Source organism: Poecilia mexicana, unplaced genomic scaffold, assembly GCF_051168715.1.
Source record: "Poecilia mexicana isolate PSO_F unplaced genomic scaffold, ASM5116871v1 scaffold_6, whole genome shotgun sequence".
In the NCBI taxonomy this organism is placed as follows: domain Eukaryota; kingdom Metazoa; phylum Chordata; class Actinopteri; order Cyprinodontiformes; family Poeciliidae; genus Poecilia; species Poecilia mexicana.
The window spans coordinates 34,929,446-34,938,657 of NW_028263375.1; the positions used below are offsets into that span (position 1 = coordinate 34,929,446).

The window sequence follows — 9,212 nt, forward strand, 5'->3', positions numbered from 1 at the left end:
GCCCCTTTAGTGGTCTCTGCACGGCCCTGCTGAGAGACCACCATTAGCCGACAGAAATCCTCAGTATAATGGTTCGATCAGGTTCGTCATGCCGTGTGGTGTTGTTAAAGAAGATTTTAGGTTACAATAATTCTTAAGAAAACTCTTTGGGTCGATCTTCTTCGATCCCAGGTTCCCCCAGTGGACCGCGTGTAGCCACACAAAAAAAACGAGTGGAGACGTCACAGAATTACAGAGTTTAATCCAATAGAAGACAACGCATAAAATTACAATAGAAACTGCAGAACAACAGAGACATACATTCATTTACCTGAGACAAATGGAAAAGAAGAAGAAATAAAGAAAGAAAAGCAAAGACGTCTTTGGAGAATTGCGAGAGCAAATCTGATTTGTTACTCCTGTGTAGAAAGTTTCATAGTAAAGGCGTATTCTTGTCTTTTATTTATTCAAATAAGGTGTACCTTTGCTCATCCAACCAGAAGCTGTCTCTGACCCTTTTTAAAACTTCCTGCAAGTCACGGTCTAAGGCCATTTGTCTCCATTGTTTAAACGAAGTGAGAGCATATGCCCCTTTTCCACCGACTCTACTCAGCCGGTGTCGCTTTAAATGCGTTTCCCACCAGCCCTTTTCAACGGGGCTCGCCCTGCTTTTTAGGGTCCTGCTTCAGAGCAGGGCCAGCCGGGCCGGCCCTGGTTTGGTAGGTGACGCAAGCCTCGCTGCTGTTCACTGATTGGCTGAGGGCGTGGACAAGATGGAGCAGCGGAGAGAAGAAGAAAAATGAAGGTGCAACTGGGAAACTCGCTGCAACACGGAAGTGATGGAAGATACAAACAAGCCGTTAACTAAAAAAGATGCCGGCTTTTTTCTTTGCTTCGGATTTCAATATTCAGCGGCAGCTCGATGGAGCCGTGAGGAATGAGTCGTTTTTGTCAGTAGTGGAGCGAATGTAAAGCCTCGTTAGCCGCTTCAGAGCGACGGAGCCCCACGGTGAACACCGACCAGACGCAGCTGACGCCGCTGCTGCTCTCCAGCCAGGTGAGAAGTTTGTAGATATATCTGTCTGGTTTGTACTACATTTATGGTTGCACACATACAATCATGGAAGACATTTAAAACACAAAGTCTGCTGTATTTTTATTGCTCAAACATAACATGAGCATTTTCTGAAGACACTCGGTTGCACATTATAGTTATAAATAACTCAATATTGTACAGCATTTTACCTTCGTAACTTCCACATTAGTAACTGTTATTTATCTACATTTATGTGCTATAAGCTATAACATCTAATTACTTTTCCCAGAGAGCAGAAGGAGAGCAACATGGCTGACATGATGGAGAACGATGAGGAGAACCATCAGAACAACAGGATCTCCTTCAGGAGGAAGCAGCTACCAGCAGATATGGCAGAGCTCCATGGAGAGTTGAGACAAACAGAAAAATAAAAGTTGTTGTGTCTCAGTGAACAAAGTCTCTATTTCTGCTCACTCCACACATTATTGTATATACTGTAGTTTATATGGCATCAAACTCCTAATACAATCCTCCCAAAATGTGTGGAGCTTTAGCCAGAGTGAAAATAACATTATATTACATAAATATTTCATTGAACTTAACATTGTAGATTACCAATGAAGCCATCCGAAACTGAATACGTTATTCAGCAAACCAAACATTTTGACATTATCAGGGTTTCTATTAACAAGAACCCTAAATACAAATCATGTTAGTTTCTAGTTTATACATCATCATTCTATCCACTCACTGTTTATCTGTCTTCCTGCAGAATCTTCAATGTAAAAAACCTGTAACCTTAATTAGTGATAAATAAGACTGAGTTTAAACTTTAAATTCTTAGTGTCCAAAATGTGAAAACATGGAACTAGAACCAGTCAGATTGGAAGGAATATGGTTTTATTTGTTCTCAGTATACCTTGGACATCAGGTGAATCATAATTAAACGTATTGAGAAGTTAAAAACAACAGACACATTTTTTTTATCAGAAATGTTTCATCAGCATATTGAGCTCATATGATTCCTGCTCCAGAAAGGTGAAGGTCTCTGGACATCCTGAAGGTAAACACAGACCAGCAGTCAGGAAGACGGACACTGATGAGATCCTACAACCCAAAGGCTGCACGAAGAACCACGATGGTCTGCGGCGGCAGTTTACCAACATGAAAACACATTGAAATATATTATGAATTAATTCTGATATTTGTAAGTTATTTGCAACACCATGACTGACATTAGCTCATGTATATTCGGCATTATTACAAGTTTTATCGTAGTTTAATACAAAAATCATCGTTAGCTCACCTGAACCGTCTGAGCCACCTGCTTTCCTCCCACTGTCACATTTTCTTTTAGTCTCAGAAAAATCGCAATCAGGCTATAAAAAAATAGCTCAGCTCTCTCTTATTCTTTTGTATCAGAAAAACAACAACTCGCCTTAGGTCGCATGTAACGAAGCACAGCACGTAGCTCCTGGTGGCGGGGCGCTACACCCCCCCGCCACCAGGAGGCGGTACCCTGCAACAGAGCCAAGTGGGCCGGTGGAAACGCGGTCACTCCGAAACAGAGCCGAGCCGAGCAGAGCCGGGTTGTTGAAGTAGAGCCGGTGGAAAAGGGGCAATAGACTCTCCTGAACTCCTGCTGTTTTATGGCTTTTCACAAATGAGTGTGAAAAGCTGGAACTTCTCCTGATTGTTTCCCACACAGACAAGTGGCAGTTCAAAAGATCTAGCAAACCATCTGCTTTAACTACAGGTAACATAAAGGTCAATAGGGCAGAATAAGTTACTAATTTCAAAACTATAATTAGGCTATTTCAATCAAGACATGTTAAGCTTTAAAACTAGCATACTTTAAATCTATTTTCTTAACAGTGCAGAAAATAGTGGCAAAAAATCGTGTAGTGTGAACTATTGCATCAGGTAGTCGGATGTGCCCATCTTCTTTATTTTAATCTAGTGATTACTGAAGGACAATCTAGTATACAGACTTCATAATCTGCACTCTTTTGGTTGAATGCAGTATTTATTTCCACTTTGGCTTTATGTTGTTTAGTTTTTATTCAAGTACGTTTTTTGTTCATGGAAACTGAGAATCCATTTTATTTTTGTTTGTGGTTGCTTTATTTAGTTTATCAGTTCCAGTGTTATGTGTTCTTTTGAAAATAAAATGTATCTATGGCAGGAAATCGCATGCATTATTAGTCATTTCCATTAAATCAGTGTCAAAAGGTCTTGAAACAATATTATCGTTTATCGCAATAATTTTTTAGACAATTAATCACTCAGCAAAATTTGACAGGCCTATTTGTGTAACTTGACAACAATTGGTCTAGGTCTGTTTCAAAAAAAGGTGAGGCTCACAGCAAGAAGAAAACATCAACAAACATGGACCTAGTGGATTTTGCTTGCCTTCAACTGGCTGTCAAAGAATTTATTGAAGATTTATTGAGTTATCAGTTGCAAAACCATGCTCTATCCTGAGTGGTTTTGAGGTGGCCACAAACTATAATTGCCCTGCAGGACTGGTCTCCTTGTCTTCCATCTATGGACTTAACAGAGTTGATGGAGTAGACAGAATGGCATTGTCAAGAAGCTTACAATAATGATCAGGGACCCTCTGCCACCAAAGCCTGACATTCCAGCCTTCCGCTGTCCGTCCTCCTCCATAACGCCAGTCCCCACCCCCATCTTGAGAACCACCGCACCTTCAGCCCTGGTAAGTGGGCCTCCAGATCTGGATCTTACCGTCTTAAAGTCTAAATTTGCGACTTTTTGTACCAATAGATCATTTTTTAGAAACCCTACAATTATTTGATCGTATAATATTTTTTCTTTCAATTGTCAAAGGGCCAAGACATTCTCTGGTGGCTGTAACTGGTTGTCTGATGCCTCCCAATGATCTCCCCGGGTTTCCCAGTGATCAGGCTGAGCCAGTGGCTAGCCTCCCCGAGCCAGCGCCTAGAGGGTCCGCCTCCTGTGTCGCTGTCCACCGGACCTTTTGCAACAGGCTCCGCCCTGGCTGCATTTGTGTGTTTTCGGACTGAGTTATTCTTTCCTCTTCTTGTGTTCTCTGGATTCTTACCCTCCAACTTACCCTGGTTGGGTTGTTTTTTGTTTTCTTTGGACCTTTGGGGTGTCTGGTAGTTGCCCCAAAAGTGGGAGGGCGGAGGAGGAAATATTGTGTGTTTTGTGTGTGTTTCTAGTTAATTTAGTCCCTGTGTCTACACCCTGATTGTCCTCAGCTTTCTCATGTTTCCCTGATTACTCCCTTGTGTATTTGACCCCACTTGTCACCGCACGAAAAGTAGCGCATTTGACCCTGTACAATGACACGAGCGCAGCTCGTGAGCAACAGCTACCGACAGCTAGCAGGGCAGCACATTTTCATGTGCGTGAGTGGAAAGCTGTCAATTGCAGAATCGCATAAGCAGGGGATGGAGATGCAGGGGAGCGGGCTAACGACTCTACTTAGCATATGAACAGCCTAGCATACGCAAAGGTGCTTCAGCAGACCAACGTGGATTCTCAGTCATTCGACGAAAAAAAAAAATTACATCACAAGTCATCACTGACATGTGATTGGTTAGTTGATGTGTCCTAATTGGACAGCACACACATTATGTCTTTATAAATAAACCCTGCCACAGTTGTTGTCTTGCAGATTGAACTGTTTGTGCATTTCTCCATGGAGATTTCTTCCTACCAGACACAACCTTCACTTTAATGGGGGCAATGTGATCAATGATATCTGAAACGTTAGACTGAAAATCATCTACATCATGACAGCTTAAGGGCGAGGAAGAAGAGTAGATTTGATTAAATGTTTCTGCTGTGTTTTCTGTGAAAGTACATTTTGTGATAGTAGCTTTTTGTACAAGTTTGTTAACGGATAAAAAACTGTCAAAGATAACAGGAAGTGATCCGACAGGCGACATCAGTTACAGAGACATTGGAAATATTCACACCCTCACTGATAACCAGGTCCAGTGTGTGTCCATGAGTGTGTGTTGCTTGTTTGACATGTTGTGTTAAACCAAAACTCTCTAATATATTAAACAGCTTTGTTGCCCCTTGGTCTTCAGGTTGTCAACATGAATGTTGAAATCACAGACAATTATTAAACAATCATAATCAATGCATATGAGAGACAGAAGCTCATTGAAGTCCATAAAGACATTTTCCACATATGTTGGAGTTTTGTATAAAGTTAGTGTCAAAGTTCGTTTGTGGCCTTTTACCTCAATTCCAAGATACTCAAAAGACGTGAAATTACCCAAAGAGATTTTACTACAGTTTATGATATTCTTAAATATTGAAGCCACGCCTCCTCCTTTTAAGTTTTCTATTCTCACTTTAAAAATAGTAGTTAGGAGGCTCTGATTCAATTAGTACGATTGGTTCATTATTGTCATTCAACCATGTTTCTGTCAGAAACACAACATCAATATTATGCTCAGTGATGAAATCATTAATTAATCATTAATTAATAGAGCTTTAGCAGAAACACTTCTCTTGGAAATGTGTACAGCGGTGGCTCTGTCTACATTCCACCACACAATCTTGGATGAGCTTGACAGACATGCAATGTTGACAATGTTACCCTGAAATTTGTACTCACAGATGCGCACTTGGTTACATCCTTAAGGTGAGCTAAGTGTGGCCCAGTGCTGGATGGTGAATGTCACTCTGTATTTGTTCCATTCGTATGACTTGTAAAAACATCTTAAACATTTTTAGCATTAATGGCTGTTTTATACTTAAACAAATTTCTCAAGGTAATAACACTGAGGGGTTTCGGTCAGGTCCCGGAACTGGTAAATGGACCTGGGTGGTGAACATTAGGGAAAAGGGGTGAACTACAGCAGATAGTCACAAGGGCCGGTACGCAATAGTTAATTTGCATTTGCATTTCTCCCAGCAACTTCTTTTAGTTATGAAAGCCTCTCCAAGGCCTAAGGGCAGGGGGTTGATGGGGCAACACGGACACACGCAGTTTCTGTCAACTCTTCGCAGTTCCTACAGTTTCCCATTCTGAATAAAACTCCTGCTGATAGCCCTCAATCTCGAAGCGCATGACAGCGCTAGGTGTCGATAGCTGTCTAAAATCCCACTTTTCATGCAGTGTGTGTCACCTGCTCCCCACCGGATCCTGTCATGTCTTGTCATTCTTGCCATTGTCCAGTCGTGTGTTGTTCCAATGCTATCAGTGCCTCTGCTTCTTTGCTCACCTGTGCTTCCTGGATTTTGTGAATCTTTAATATCATCATTAAAATACTCAGTTTTGCACTTCAACCCTGACTGCGTCCATTCTCACCATTAACAAACCACTACACGACAGGCCCATGGCTGACATGGTGAATGATGAGGAGAACCGTCTGCGTTGTGGGCAGCACCAGAAATCCTGGATGGATCTCCATCAGCAGAGAAGAGCTGAGCCAAACACCAGAGGATAAATAAATGCTGTTGCTCTCAAACACAGTGGTTTCTTTTCTTATATCCACCACACATATATTGTAGTTTGCATGTTGTAGCCCTGATAAAATTCTCTGCCAACTTAGTGTGTATTGAAACACAGAACATCCAGAAATGTGATGAACTTCAGACTTCGAGTGAAAATAACACAATGAGATGAAAACTTCTACAAGTTAACAGTCTATATTACAAGTTGTTATAAAGGACAACTTAACACTGCTCTGCACATTTTAGAAGTGGCTGTTCCAGAACACCTGATAGAAATGATAGCATTGGCTCATTCAGTGGCATTTATTCAGGCCAGGTGTATACTGTTGAGGAAAATGAATATTTTTAGTGTTTAATACAGTTAATCTTACGGCATGTGTAAAAGGTATATTGACCATGGTCATTTTGAACAAAATTCTTAATTTAGAACAGGTTTGTGTTAATGATTTAAAACTAAACTATTGCTGGGTAAGTATTCGACTTACGGGAAGGAAAATGGAGATCAAAAGGGAACTCTGACTGAGCTCCTGTTGTTGTCAGGGGACAGGAGGCCATAAAATTAGCATCTGCAGGAAGGCAGCATCACTTGGATGAGCGGGAGAGAGAAGTTTGCTCAGTTCACGGAAGATCAAAAGTCTTCCAAAACTGACATCTGGGACGGTGTAAACTGAATAAAACAGAATGTTAAAACCACTAATATTTAATTTGTAAGACATTTTTCTTAGTTACTAATAGCATGCTGTGACTGAAAATAGTTTAATCGTAGTTTTAGAATTACTAATTTAGTCAGCAATTAATGTATTTTGAAATTGTATTATCTGTTACTATATCAGAATCAAATGGAAATGGTGTGATCTCCTCGCCCTGGGTTTCCCGACGCAGCGAGCACCGCCAAGTCGGCTTCCCTCTCCCTCGCTTCCCCGAGCAGACGTTCTTCGGACCCAGTAAGCCCAGCAAGTTAGTTCCCAAGCTCTACTGGCCTCGTATCCTCACCTCTCTGGATCTGTCCTTTCAGAGCCCAGCCCGATGCTTCTGACCTGCCTGCTGTTTATGGTTTCTCCAGCTCAAATCACATTATTTCGTTTGTAAATAAAACCCTTAATCTTCAGTTTTCCTGAGTGTCTGCTGCATGTGGGTTCGGAACATTCCTAAAACCATGACAAACCTCTGGGACTTGAGTCAAAAACGACAAGGACTCCAACCTCTAGGTTTAAGTTGAAACGCCGTCAACTGGGACTCTAAACCCCGTAGGACTTTAGTTAAACGTCTTTTAACTGGGACGTTTTCCGGGGGTCTTTACATCATTAATGTCAGGGTCTGGGTTTTTTTTCCCCTTTTTTTAATTTGCTTTGTTTTGGGTTTGAGTTTTATTGTCGTTGGAACCGTCATTCCTCATGGCATCCACCAGATGTCACCTACATGCAGAGCCCCTGGGAAGCTGCTGGGTTCAACCCGTGTACACACCTGCAGCTCGTTTGGAGGGCGTGGATGGATATAGCAGCAGCTCTTCTTCTTCTCATCGCCTGAGTGTTTGCTTACTTCGGTAACTATTCGTTCCAGAGAAAGGCCCTCTGAGATCTGCTCTAACTCTTTGTTGTCTTCCTCGTCAGATGATCCTGCTGTTCCCTCGCTGTTCTGGTGAGATCAGTCCATCCCAGGTTCCGAGTGAGTCTGTGTCCCCCTTGTTGTGGATTACCTACCTCCTGTGTCCTCCCTCGACGCTGTCGGTGTTACCGGTCAGACGCCACTCCTCGTGTGCTCACCTTTCCCCCTCGTCGGTCCCTCTCCGGTGGATTCCCCTTCGGAAGCTTCCGGGTCAGGAGATCCAAGCCCGAACCCAGCCGGAGAAAGAATACTATCGGACCACAGTCAAAGCCGCTCCGCCAGCAATAAACAAGCAAGTCCACTCTCCAACGAAACCTAACCGCCCAGTGCTCGGCTCAAGTTTCATCACCTTCCCACAAAGTAAGAAAGAACCTGATTTATTCCGGAAAGATTCTCACCTTCACGTTCTAACCCTGCTTCTCCTGTTGGCAGTAAGACGACCCGGTCATCATTCCTCCCCTGACTTCAATAAAACTATCATTGTACATTTTATCGGTCTCTTCTGCTTGTGTTCTTGCATGTGGGTTCGTACACTGAATACCAACATGACAATTAAAACATAGACAGTGAGAAAGAGAAATTAATAAAGACATCAAAACCCACACTCTAATCCTAATTTAGCCATAAGCAACTCTAAACAGGTGGGTTTAGAGTTGCTAAACCCACCTAAATGACCCAGCTGAAACATTGGGTGATTTAAAGGCACCCAGTGTTTCAGCTGTTTTACAGTTTTCTGGAAGTTTGTTCCAAATCTGTGGTGCATAGAAACTGAATGCTGCTTCTCCTTGTTTGGTTCTGGGGATACAGAGCAGAACCAGAACCAGAAGATCTTGGGGGTCTAGACGGTTGGTACAGCAATAACAGATCTTTAATGTATTGTGGTGCTAAACCGTTCAGTGATTTATAAACTAACAGTATTATAAATCCTCTGAGCTACAGGGAGCCAGTGTGGGGACTTTAAAACTGGTGTTATGTGCTCTATCTTCCTGGTTTTAGTGAGAACGCGAGCAGCAGCTTCTGGATCAGCTGCAGCTGGAGGATTGATTTGTTAGTCAGACCTGTGAAGACGCTGTTGCAGTAATCAATGCGGCTAAAGATAAACGCATGGATGAGTTTCTCTAGATCCTGC

General features: G+C 42.3%; 2 long non-coding RNA genes across 2 annotated transcripts; both read left to right on the plus strand.

Moving 5' to 3' along the window:
- Positions 1–370: 370 nt before the first annotated feature.
- LOC148159556 (uncharacterized) lies at positions 371–1,471 on the plus strand. The gene is made up of 2 exons (XR_015763161.1): positions 371–1,036; positions 1,305–1,471. It is a non-coding gene; the product is annotated as an uncharacterized LOC148159556 (long non-coding RNA).
- Positions 1,472–7,657: 6,186 nt separating this feature from the next.
- On the plus strand, positions 7,658–8,573 carry LOC106913032 (uncharacterized). The gene is made up of 2 exons (XR_015763162.1): positions 7,658–8,443; positions 8,516–8,573. It is a non-coding gene; the product is annotated as an uncharacterized LOC106913032 (long non-coding RNA).
- The last annotated feature ends 639 nt before the right edge of the window (positions 8,574–9,212 follow it).